Source organism: Camelus ferus, chromosome 2 (genome assembly GCF_009834535.1).
Source record: "Camelus ferus isolate YT-003-E chromosome 2, BCGSAC_Cfer_1.0, whole genome shotgun sequence".
Taxonomy (NCBI): Eukaryota; Metazoa; Chordata; class Mammalia; order Artiodactyla; family Camelidae; genus Camelus; species Camelus ferus.
Window position 1 is genome coordinate 113828946 of NC_045697.1, and position 14346 is coordinate 113843291.

Consider the following 14346-nt stretch of genomic DNA (forward strand, 5'->3'; position numbering starts at 1 on the left):
TCTAGGACACAGTCACAAGTTATATGGCACATAAAAAGTAAAGTAAATGTGTTACCGAGTCCAAACTCATTCTGTTCGCCACACTAGTAAATCGGGAGGTGAGGTGCTGGGACAAGGAATAACGACTTTATTCAGAAAGCCAGCAGACCAAAAAAGATGGGGGACTAATATCCTAGAGAACCATCTCACCAAGTCAGAATTCAGGCCCCTTTTATACTGAAAAAGGAGAGGGGGTATGTTTGGTTGTTGCAAACTCTTAGTGTCAGATTCCTTCATTCTTGCAGCTGTCTAATAGGTCAGGTCACAGTGTCCCTGTAAACCTCCAACAAGACAAATGTTATTTTCTATTCTGCAACCTTTTATCTCTATATGAATGGGAAATTGTTATCCCTTTAAAGGTCAGAGCCTTGAGAATGGGCACTTCTGTCTATTTCAGGCTCCAGGCAACATCCTTTTACAAAAGGTGCGGAACCAGCATGACTGAGCCCAGGAAACAGAGCCCAGGGTTAGAGCTAACGGAACAGGTCTCATATGGAGTCAGATGTATTCTTCCCTACTACACATGGCATAATTCTGTCAAGAAAGTGAAGAGCAACAGACACCAAGTGACCCAGAGGTGGGTTTTATCAGACAAAGGCTTCAAAGCAGTTCTTAATATTTGTAATTGAGGAAAATGACTTAAATTTAGAAAATTCACCAAAGAAATAGAAAATATTTTTAAATGGAAAATTTAGAATGGGAAAAATGTAATCTCTGAAATGAAATATTGAGAGGCAGGGATTCATGGCAGAAAGGAGATGCCAGAGGAAAGGTTTAGGAAGTTGGAAGATAGATTAATTATAATATCATTCAATCTGAAGAAGAGAGAAACAATTAATGAAAAAAATGGTCAGAGCCCCTGAGATATGTGGCATATTATTTCCCATTTTATTCACTCATTGTTCTACATACAGGTAATTGAAATGCCAAAAGAAGAAAGGTGAGCGAATTGAACAAATAAAATGTTCGTACAAATAATAGCTGAATATCCCCCAAATGAGAGAAAAACAGATTTATAGATTCAAGAGGCCCATCAAAACAGGATAAATAAAAACACACACCCCCCCCCAAGTACCTCAAAGTTAATAGAAATGCTTGAAAAGCCAATATTAATAGAAATGCTTGAAATAAATTGGAAAAATACACATTAAATATAGGGGAACAATTATTATAATGACCTCTGACTTCTGTGCAGAAACCATGCAGGACAAAGAGACTGGAAAAACATTTTTAAGACTAAAATTAAAAAAAAAAAAACTAAGGTGAAGTAGATTTAAATAAAGAAAATCTAGGAGATGTTGATATCAAATCCCCATTAAAAGAGAGAAATGTTAAATAAACATAATTTAATTAATTATTCCAGAGGAAAATTCTAATCTTTAAGAATGAGTAATGAATATAATAAATGGTAAACATCTGGATGAATATAAATATAAACTATATATATATATAAAATATACACGTGACAAATACTTGTATATAAAACAAATATTTATACATGGAACTATGGCAAAGTAAAGCACACTTTTGAAAAACATGTAAAGATCAAGTCCAAATTTGATAAGGAATCATAAACTTACAAAGTAAATTTAAATGAAAGAATAAATTTGGAAAAAAAGTACCCAATTTCTACATGTACATTTAAAGTAATCAAGACTCCATGTTCACATACTTTTTCTTAGCATTTGTAGGCCACGCATTTGGTCTCTTCACATTTACAATGGCAGAGTTCTGCCACTGTAGCATGAAAGCTGAGTAAATAATTATGTAAACAATTCAGATTCCTGTGTTCTAATAAAACTTTATTTATAAAAAATAGCAGCAGGCCCAATTTGTTTGTGGGTCATTGTTTGGTGACTCTGATCAAGGCTGTGGAATTGTCAAAAGGCTAAACCTATAGACTGATAGAACCAAATAGAAGCCAGAGTATACCCATTTATTTGGTCAACAAAAATGCTAAATCAATTCATTGGTGAACATTTGGTAGTAATTTCTTAATATAGTTACAATTTGCATTTCCCATGTAATGATGTTGGACATCATTTGTTTTTAAGAAATGTTTTTAAACATTTTTTATTGAGTAATAGTCATTTTGCAATGTTGTGTCAAATTCCAGTGTAGAGCACAATTTTTCAGTTATACATGAACATACATATATTCGTCACATTTTTTTTTTCGCTGTGAGTACCACAAGATCTTGTATGTATTTCCCTGTGCTATAAAGTATAATCTTGTTTATCTATTCTACATATGCTATCAGTTCTTAAGAAATTTAATGAAGTCTTTGTTAAAATCTACTTTAAGTGAAAATTTTAAAACTGGCAGTGAAAATTTGATGCAGATGTGGAGAAACAGGAACTCATATATTGTCAATGAGAATATAAAATACACATGATTTTAAGAAATGATTTGGCAGTTTCTTAAAATGTTAAACACCTACCATATTACCCAACAATTTTATCCCAAGTTATTTACACAAAGGAAATGAAAAGATAAGTCTAAACAAAGACTTATAACTGAATGTTCATAAAAGATTGATTCATAGCAGTTCAGTTTGAAAAGGTCCTGTTTGTATGGATTGATGTGATGGATAAACCAACTGTGGCATCTCCATCCAATAGAATAATACTTAGCAATGAAAAGTAACAAACCTCTGAAACAAGCAAGAACATGGATGAATGTCAAAATCATTACACTGACTGAAAGAAATCATATATGTGACTTCTTTCAGTATATATATATAATTTTATTATATATTAATTACATATAATTATTATGTATAATTATATATTATTATAATTATATATAATTAATATATATATATATATAAATTTAGATAATAAAATCTAATTTATGGTGGCCAAAAAACAATCAGTGGTTGCTTATGATTGGAGATGAAGAGAAAAGTGAACTTTAATAAAGAATCTTAAAAGGGATCTTTTAGGGGAGATGGGCATGTCTTCTATTTTGATTCCGGTGACGATTTTATAGCAGTATATAATTTTAAAAACTCATCACGTTTTTTATGTTAAATGTGCACAGTTTACCACACTCAATTTATATCTGAATAAAATTCCTATCAATGACAATTGCATAATAAATATGTTCTTCCCACATAAACCTCATTTAGAAAAATGTTTGTAATGTAACTATGCAAAAAAGAGAACTATTTTTGTAGTTAATTCTGTTCTAGTATTTGAAAGAACTTCTGTGAAGTAGCAGTCCAACAACTTACAGTGAGTTGAAATGCATCATGCTAAAACTCTGAGAAAGGGCTTGTGTATTGATTTCACTGGTGATAAGGAGAGTCCACTTTTGTAACAATCAGAGTCCCGTCAGTAACAGAAATCACACAGGAATTTGAAGAAGGAACATTTAATACAAAGATTATTTGATGATTAACAGGACTGGAGTACTGTTAACTAGCAACATGATTGCCTACTAGGATAGAAAGGCAAAGAGACAAGATAAAGAGAATTCTAGGGAATATAGAAATAGCAGTTACAGGGCTAGGGAACAACAAGGTCTGACGGTAAGAATGTCCTTACGTCACCACCGTAGATGGCAGATAATAACAGTAGAGTGATGTGCAAAATGTGGATAAACAAAGCACGGTCCGATCTGAGCTTACACAGAATTTTAACTTGGTGGATTAACTGCTGGTTTTAATTCTTTATTTATTTTTTGTCACACACAGAACAGAGAGACATTTGACAATAGTGTCTGATTTACAAAGTTACGCACAAGCACCTTGCTTTCTAGCTGATTCCATTCTCATAGGCAGCCTTATGTTTCCAGTTTTTGTTTTTTTTAGTATTACTTTCCTTAGAGAAAAAAAAGACATATTTGGTTACACATTATTTTATATACTACAGTAGACAGTGGCTTGCTTTCCTGTACTTACAGAATCAAAATTGTCCCCAAAAGATCATCTAATGTGATCTCACATTTTTATAATCTGATTCTATTAAATTTTTGATGCACACCACTTGTCCTTACTCTGTAAAGTCAAGGCTCTTAAATGGGTTCTCTACTTCCATTACTCTCTTTTATCTTAAACCTAGCCTCTCATATTCCAATTTATGTATGTTATTAGGCATTATTGTTTCATGTTCATTGGGATCAATACTTGGCTGGTTAAGGTAAAGCATTGGCTCAGGCAGATCATTAACAAAATTACACTATATATCATTAGCATTGCTCTTACATTTAAAACATTAAAAAGTACATTCATTCAATAATCTTTTATGTAGAGTCAATTTTCCCGTAGGTGTGATCTTAATAATGACTAACATTTTTCATCTTTCGTTTATAAATTACACTCGTGGAACATCACCTACTATATTCAGTTGAGTTCTCTAAGGTAAGTGTTATTCTAAAGACAATGGCAAAGTAATCTGAAATCATTATGGTTCTATATTTCTATTTTTTCTAATAATTTATCTTTTGGCCTACTCTTAAATTTAGTTATATTTTAGTAACTTACCTTTATGAAGCAAACACAGAACCAACAGAAATTGCAAAACGGACAGAATTTAAAATAAACAATCATATTCTTTCACTTCTCATTCCCTCCATTGGCTTATGTACTACATGCATGCTTCTTTTTATTGTGTTAAACTTTATTCTGCTTCACAGACTATTTTTTTTCCCAAATTGAATGTTCATGGCATCGAGCATTTTTCCAACAGCATTTGCTCATTGTCTCTGTGTCCCATTGTGGTTAAGTCTCAGAATATTTCAACCTTTTTGTCGATATCTTATTTGTGATGGTCATCTGTGTTCAGTGATCACACCTTCAATGTGGTGCCCTTGCTCAAGTGTTCCCACTAGTGGTGGAGCCTTACAATGCACCCTCTCAGTCCACCAGCTCTTAGAAACCACAGATGAGACCTATTGCACTGATAACAATGCCTTCTATAACATCTGCCCCAAAACCCTAAAGCCAACCACATCACCTGCACTTCCTGGGACAACTTGGTGCTGATCTGTGTGAGCACAATGTGAACATGGTGCCCTTCCCTTGCCTGCATTTCTTCATGCCTGGTTTCACCCCACTGATCAGTAGGGGTAGCCAGTAGTACCAGGCCCTTAAGGTGCTCGAGCTCATCCTGCAGATGTTTCACTCCAAGAGCATGATGTCTGCCTGTGATCCCCATCACAACCACTAACTGATGTTGGCTGCCCTGTTCAGTGGCTGGCCACATATCCATGCAGGAGGAAGATGTGTATAGGTGTTTAACTCTGAAACAAGAACAGCTGTTTTGTCAACTAGATCCCCAACTGTGTGAAAGCAGTGATCCGTGACATCCCACCCCAGCTGTGAAGAAAGTCCACCACCTTCATCGGCAATAACAGCCTGGCCATCCAGAAGAATACATTCAGTACTCTCTGAGAAGTTCACAGTCATGTCCAGCACAAGGCATTCCTACATGGTGCACCAGTGAGGGCTGGATGAAATGGAGTTCACCTAGGCTGAGAGCAACATGAATGCCCCAGTGTTCGAGTCCTAGCAGCACCAGGACGCCATGACTAAGGAGGAGGGCAAGCTGTCTTATTTTAAGAAATTGCCACAGCCACCCCAGCCTTCAGCAACACCACCATCTGTCAGCAGCCATCAGCATCAAGGCAAGGCATTCCACCAGCAAAAACATTATGACTTACTGAAAGCTCAGATGTTGGTTAGCATTTTTAGCGAAGTATTTTTTCAATTAAGATATATACATTGCTTTTTTAGACAATGCTACTGCACTAAGACTATAGTGTGGGGTAAACTTTTAAATGCACTGGGAATTCCCAGAATTTGTGTGACTCCCTTTATTTTGGTATTCGCTTTATTGCCGTTGTCTGGAATCAAGCTTGCAACGTCTCCAAGGTATGCCTGTATTTCTTTAAATTATGTGGTACTATTATAAGTGCAACTAATATAAATAAATCAAACAAAATAAAGTCATAGTAAGCATGTATTTCATCAGATAAAGTTGCTCCTTAGCATACTAGAGAATAACCCAGTGTAATCTAGACAATGTCCACATTGAATATCAATCAATATGGAAAATAGATTAATAGTTGTGAAAATGACAAAGCCTTTTGAGTTGAAATTTTTTTGAGTTTCTACTAACTTATTCTTCCTGTTCCAGTACACACTAGCAAAACTGATCACTTAATTATTTAATGAATCTCTGCAAATATATACAGTACAATGACATGAGGCATGTTTTACTGAAAAAAAAAGTACCAACTTCAGAAATATTTACTCAAACATCCATCTATTTAATAGCTTACCTGACCATGGATTTAATCTCTTCCTGTACACTGGTCACTGTGCTAACCACTGGAGATTTTTCAAAGGGATAGAATAATTTAAAGATTGGGTGGCTTCAAGTCCAGTTCCCCTAATGAAACAAGTGGTTTGGGGAAAAAAAAATCACTTTCTTTTGCCAATTGTCAATGTTTTCTTCCCTAAGATAGAAAGTATACATTAATCTGATGAAAACTAAACTAGTTAGTATGAGGATGAATCTCATGAATATTAATATGAACAACTGTCGACAGTACTTGATTTTATTAGCACTCAGTTTTTTTTAATGGTTTTGTAGATTAATAAAAAAGAGAAATAAAGAGTGAGAGATAAGTAAGGATAATTTCAAACCATATGCAAGGTTGAGAGACTCTGACCAAATAAGAGTCAGTAGAACACACTTGGCCCTAAAGGGTACATTTTTGAGGTTTCTGAAGGAGAGGGGGAGTTTAAATTGCCCTGGTAAGCATTTTGCTGGTTTATTTTGCTCTGTTTACTTTCTCAGATATGAGATAATTATGATAGAGGTGAAGTCGTCCTTATCAAAGAGAAGAATCAAAAAATCTACCTAGACATGTAAAACGAGGACCTTATTGAGTTAAGAAAATGTTACTTAAGCTGCACCAGCATTTATCCATGAAAACTTTCAAGTCACTGTAAGAATCCATGGTCTTGAATATATAAGGGTAATTACCACAGATCTCCTTTTAAATATTCTTCTCTGAAAAACATGCCCTTTTCATCTAAAACACATAGTCATCAACACCATAAGAGATATGGAAAGAATGGATAGTTTTATCCACCGATAAGTCATAATTCTGTTTTTAGATAAAAACACTTCTTGTTGATATTAGTTCCTGTAATATTAAACTGAACTATTTTTGTTTTCAAATTAATCTCCAAGTGTAAATTATGTGATAAAATGCGAATTAATAGGAAGATATATTTATACCTTTGCTAGAAGTATAGCCTGAGTTGTCGCCAAGAATCTTTCTTGTGTGATTTATTTTATTTTCTTCAATTACAAGTTTTAAGGTCAAGGTTTTAGAACTTTAGTGTCTTTCATACTTTTTAAACTGGTATTTTACCCTTAGAAAATAATTTTCTCTTCCTATGTCCATAACAGATGATGTTGGGCTGTTCTGGGCCAGGCCAAGTGTAACTGAAACAAGAATTGGATACTATTAGGTAAATCCTGAACATACCATGTTTGGTGCGAATGTATTTAAGTCTATGCAGTAACTAAATTTAGAAAAAAGGTTAACACATTTATTAAACAAATATTTATAGATAGGTATGTCAGGTACTTTTCTACATACTGGGGATAAAGCAGGGAATAAAATGTACAAAAATTCCTGCCCTTAAAGTGCTGCAAAGACATTTTATTTTTATTGTCATATGAATCTGGGTTTATAATAGGAAATCAAAAGATTGGGCATTGAACATCTGAGGCAGTTTTGGATGATTCAAACAATCTTATGCAACAAGAACTTATGCAGGAAGAGGCAGGCAGAAGTCCAACTCAGCAAGCTGTACAGATCAGCATCCAAAGACCAAACATAGAGCAGAATAAAAGGGGGATGAGTTCTGTACCAACAGGAGTAGTGAACTGGGGGGAATAAGGACTGTCAGATGGCCGGTGCCTCAGTCTGACTCTCCCTCAATGGATGGAAATTTAGAGCAAAGCAAAGCTTCCCACAAAGCTTCCTAGATGATTGAAGCCACTGTCTGGCAAGGAGACAATCAAGTTGGCATGCTTAAAAGTGGAATAAAAAATGTATACCCTTTCTTCCTTCAAGCCAGCTTTTAGAAATCAATTATTCCAGGTAATTTACTAGAAGTTGACTTCTTCATTCATTGCATAAAAGGAAATTTGATTTAGTTTTAATTGTCATTAGAGAAAATAGTAAAAATACGCCAACTTTATGCTTTCTATTGCGTTATCAGTGACACAGTCCTTGCATTCATTTCTTCCTTGTGTCATAGAAGGTTAACGTTACACGAAAGCTGATTCATCCCTGACGGTCTGCAGTTAAATCACGTGAAGCTTGGCCTGGCAGGTCATAGGGTTAGGCAAGACTCACTTTGTCCTTCAGATTGTTGCTTTTGTACAATCATGACAGTTCAGTCGGACTTTGTTTTTGACAGCTCTATTGTGTAATTTTCCAGAATGTGTTGAAGTGGAACCCAATATCATTGGCTTCATTCAGTAGATTTTCTGCCTGATGGAACATACCATGACTATTCTATTTATTTTTATAGCTCATGAAAAAAAAATTGATTATTTCAATTCACAAAGTTCTTTTACAGATAATTTTCCAAAAGAGAAAGACCATACATCAGGTACTATATATGCTCGTGATTGAGCATTTGAGATTTTGATCTGTAAGGAACTGTCTATGCTGAGTTCCATGTTGGCATTACTAGCACCAGCATTTAACAGGTAGTATACTGGCTTAAGGAATACGTGAGTGGAGGGAGAATTCTGTGGAGTAATTTACAGGACATTCATGCAAAAGTCATCCGTATGTCTAGAGAATGAAAAAGGGAATTTCTAATATAAAACCAATTCATAATCTGAGAGGAAAAATGAAGCTGAGTCAAATACAAGTGCCAAATGAAGAAACACTAGAGTCTTGGGACACAAGCCTGTTAGGGAAAGAATGCTGAGAGAAGGTTGTGGGTACAGAACTCAGAAGTCAGATAGAGGTCATGGTATAGTCAGATGGACACACAAGTTTTTCTGGCCAGGAAGCTACCCTGGAAAAGAAAAGATTCATAGGGTTTAGGTATTAGAATAAAAAAAAACCAAATCAGATATTAATTTGTTTATTTTAAATAGTAGATAACTTGAAATAAGAATTTTAAATTAAAGTATTAACTTTTATCATTATATGAATTAAAGTTCCTAGAAACCATGACAATTGGAAAAAGAAGCTATTACGGGACATTATTGAAATTTTAAATGTTTTTCTGAGTACTTTTTGTTGTCTATCTTTGTTCCATCAGTAAAAGGTGGGAAGTCTTTCTCTGAACATTCAAGTTGTAGTATTAATCAATCTATTTAACACACTGAACTTGAGAATTAAATAAATAAAATACTTCATTAGTATAAGAGAAACTTAAAGGATGGTGAGTTTATGATTTTAACTGTATCAACTTAAGTTCTCATTTGCTTTTATCTTCCAGCAGTACTTTTTAGCATGAAGATATTGTATGTAGATAGAAATCAGGACGCTGAAATGTTAGTTAGTTTATGCAATAAAAAGAAAGTCTTAGAACTTCAGCATAAAAGACCATCATACGACGTAAGATGAATTCTTTTATGTAGTCAGAGCACAGGCATACAGTGTTAAAACAAAGGGTACTGTGAATCAGGTACTAGACTATATCCTGTGGCCCCAGGCTGCACAGTCAAGCTAGCTTTTTACAGTTTTTAAAATTTTTCTGCTGGTCTCCAGGAAGCATAGACAAATATGATAAGAACCTCCTGATATGTCTCAAGTAGATCTTAGTCAGCAGGTTAATCATGTGAGGTCATTTGAAAATAAAACAAGTGATAGCTTCTGGGCTCTGGGTCTTTAAAAAAAAAAAAGAAAAAGAAACATAAAGCATTCATTTTGAGTCAGAGATGACTTGTTGCTTTCTTCTCACTAGTGCTACAAACCTGTATCTCAACTTGCCCAGACCCATGAAAGTTGCTTGACCTTCCTGCCTCAGGTGCCTTCCCCATGAATCAGCCTCACTCTTATTTTCAGTTTCTGTAACATTTCTCTCCCTTAAAACAGTCTCTCTGATTGCCTCCTGCAGACGACAGTGCTTCAGTTTGATTTTTGACTTGGTTATAGCACACGGGAGTCTCAACAGTCTATTGCATGGGGTTTCCGTAGGCATTAAATGAGATAATGCACACACGTGTTTAGCATATTGCCTGGTATGATACCTTTCAGAGTTAAATGCTCTTTCTGTACCTAAAAGTTTTAAAGTACAATATAAATTTCTCATACTACACAGCAATCCCACACTTAGATATCTACTTAAGAGAAATGAAAACTATATTTACATAACAACATGCAGGCAAATATTCATAGCAGTGTTAGTCATAATAGCTAAAATCTGCAAATATGTACATTTCCATCAACTAGTGAACGGTACAAACAAAATTTGTATGCTAGTTGCATACTATATCCCATAAAATCTGTGTTCATTTGGAAACTTAGAATCTGACCTTATTTGGAAATAAGGTATTTGCAGATGTAACTGGTAACATACTGAAATAAGTTGGATCCTAATCCAAGGATTGATATTTTTATATTAAAAGAATATAGGGGAGACAAAAAGACAAAAAAGGAATAGCCCCATGTGATGACGGAGGCAGAGATTGGAGTAATGCCTTTATAAGCCCTGGAACATGAGGGCTTGCTGGCAACCACCAGAAGCTAAGATGAGGCAAGGAAGTATCCTCCCCTAGAATCTTCAGAGAGAACATGGCTCTGCCAACACCTTGATTTTAGGCTTCTTGCCTCCAGAACTGTGAGAGAATGTGTCTGTTGTTTCCAGTCACCAAGTATGTGGTATTTCGTCATTGCAGCCTTAGAAAACCAATACAATTTGGTACAATAAAACGCCATTCAGGCACAAAAAGAAATGCACTACTGACATTTAATCAAGTATGGATGAATTTCAAAATACTATGCTAACAGAAAAGAAACGAGACTTAAAAGATGGCATACTGCATGGTTCCATTTATATGAAAGGTACATCTATAGGGATAGAAAATAGATTATTGGATTCCTGGGGAAGCAGATGAGAAAGATTGCAAATAATCTGAAATAATCTCTTTAAAGTGATGAAAAAGACAAACTGAATTGTTTTGATAATTGCACAACTCTGCCAGTTTACTAATAATCACAATCATAATTGTGAATTATGTAGACACATGAGTAAATTTCTTCATATGCTTATTATACTCCAGTAAAGTTCTATTTAATATAAAGAAGAAAAGATGCTGTGAAGAAGAGTGATTAAAAATCAAAGTTACAAAATGACATGTTATTTGAGATTATAAATAAGAGTGATAGATTGGGGAAAAAAATCTGTAAATCTAGAATCTCTTTTTTTTCTCCTGGACATACTTTTTTGTTTGTTTGTTTGTTTTTAAATCCTTAAAAATTTGTTTTGCTTTTAAATCAATGGATATATCATTTAGACAGAAAATGAATATGGAAACTTCATACTTAAATGACACATTATACCAAATTGAACTAACAGATATGTATAGAACATTCCATTTTTAAAACCGAAGAACACACATTCTTCTCGAGTGCACATGAAACATTTTCTGGGATTAATTCCATGTTAGGTCACAAAATAAAACTCAATAAACTCCAGAATTTTGAAATCATATCAAGCATCTTCTCCAACTACAATGGTATAAAAGTAGAAATCAATCACAAAGGAAAAATGGGAAAATCATAAAAATATGAAGACTAAACAACATGCTCTTGAACTACTAATGGGTCATCAAAGATATCAAAGGAGAAATCAAAAAATACCTAGAAACAAATGAAAATAGAAACAAGGAACATTAAAAATCTATGGGATGAAGAAATGCAGTTCTAAGAGGGAAGTTCATAGCAATATAAGCCTACCTCAATAGACAAGAAAAATCCCAAATAAATAACTTTACACCTAGAGGAACTAGAAATAAAAGAACAAACAAAACCCCAAATTAGTAAAAAGGAAGGAAATAATAAAGATCAGAGTAAAAAATAATTAAAAGAACGACTAAAAAACTCAGTAGAAAAGATCAATGAAACTAAAAGCTAGCTCCTTGAAAAATAAACAAAATTGATAAGCCTTTAGCTAGATTAACCAAAAATGGAAGAGGGTTGAAATAAATAAAATCAGAAATGAAAAGGGGGAAGTTACAATTGAAACCACAGAAATACAAAGGGCAATAAGAGACTACTCTAAAATTGAGCAACCTAGAAGAATTGGGGATATTCTTAGAAACAATCTTCTAAGACTGAATCATGAAAAAATGCTGACTAGACCAATTACTAGTAATGAAATTGAAATAGTACTTAAAAGTCTCCCAATAAACAAAAGCCCAGGACCAGACTACTTCACTGGCAAATTCTACGAAACACTCAAAGAAGATTTAATACTTATTCTTTTCATTTTTTTCCCAAAAATTGAAGAGGAGGAAAATATCCAGCACATTTTATAAAACCAATGTCACCCTGGTACCAAAACCAGATAAAGGACACAACCAAAAAAAAAAAAAAATTACAGGTAAATAAACTTGATCAATATAAATGCAAAAATCCCAGCAAACAAAATCTGATAGTACATTAAAAGGATCATATGTTATGATTAGATGGGATTTATTCCAGGGATGCAAGAATGGTACAGTGTCTGCAAATCAACAAATTAACAAAAATGAAGATTAAAAATTGTATGATCATGCCAATAGTTGTAGAAAAAAATCTGACAAAATTCAACAACTATAGGATAAAAACTCTTACTAAATGGGTATAGAGGGAACATACCTCAACGTAATACAGACCATGTGTGACAAACCCACAGCTAACATACTCAATGGTGAAAAACTGAGAGCTTTTTCCTCAAATCACGAAAAAGACAAGGATGCCCGCTTTTACCACTTTTAGTCGACACAGTATTGGAAGTCTCAGCTACAATCAGACAAGAGAGATAAAAAGCATACAAATTGGGAAAAGAAGTAAAACTGTCACTATTTGCAGATGACACAATACCATTCATAGAAAATCCTAAAGACATCACCAGGAGAACTATTAGAACTAACAAATGAGTTCATTAAATTCATAGGAAACAAAATCTATACACAGAAATTTGTGGCATTTCTATACTATTAATGAACTATCAGAAAGAGAAATTAAAAATAATTCTATTTATAATTGCATCAAAATTTAAAATACTTAGGAATACATTTTGCTAGGAAGGTAAAAGACTTGCACTCTGAAAACTCTAGGACACTGATGAAAGAAATTGAAGACAACACAAATAAATGGAAAGATATCATTCATGAATTGAAAGGATTAATATTGTTAAAATGTCCATACCACCCAAAGCAATCTACAGATTCAGTGCAATCCCACAGAAACGAACAATTCTAAAATTTGTATGAAACCAAGGAAGACCCCAAGTTGCCAAGGCAATCTTGATAAAGAAGAACAAACCTGGAGGTCTCACCTGCCCTGATTTCAAATTATACTACAAAGCTACAGCAATCAAAACTGCATGATACTGGAGCAGTAGCAGACACACAGATCAGTGTAACAGAATAGAGAGCCCAGAAATTAAGCCAGACTTATATGGTCAATTAATTTTATGACAAAGGTCCAAGACTGTAAAGTCAGTCTCTTCAATAAATGGTGTTGGGAAAACTGGACAACTACATGCAAAAGAGTGAAACTGAACCGCTTTCTTATACCATATGTAAAAAGAAACCCAAAATGAATTAAAAAGGCTTAAGTGTAAGACATGAACTATAAAACTCCTAGAAGAAAATATAGGTGGTAACCCCATTGACATTGGTCTTAGAGATGTTTTTGTGGTTATAACTCTAAAGGCCTGGGCAACAGAAGTAAAAAGAAACAAATGGGACTACATTAAACTAAAAAGCTTTTATACAGCAAAGGAAATCATTAACAAAAGGAAAAGGCAACCTACTAAATGGGAAAAGATGTTTGCAAATCATGTATCCAGTAAGGAGTTAATATAAAAAACATATATAAAGAACTCATTTGTATTGATGAGTGCATGGATCTGAAAAGACATTTTTTTTCCAGAGAAAACATACAGATGGACAAGAGACACATGAAAAAATGTTCAACATTGTTAATTATTAGGGAAATGTTAATTAAAATGACCACAATGAGATATCACCACATACATGTTAGAATGGCTAATAACAAAAAGACAATAAATAATCAATGTTGGAGAGGATGTGGAGAAAAGGA

The 14346-nt window shown here is 34.0% G+C and overlaps 1 pseudogene; it reads left to right on the forward strand.

Annotated features, from left to right (window-relative positions):
• Positions 1-962: 962 nt before the first annotated feature.
• The window catches only part of LOC116659323, a 40108-nt pseudogene continuing 26724 nt past the window's right edge, over positions 963-14346 (forward strand).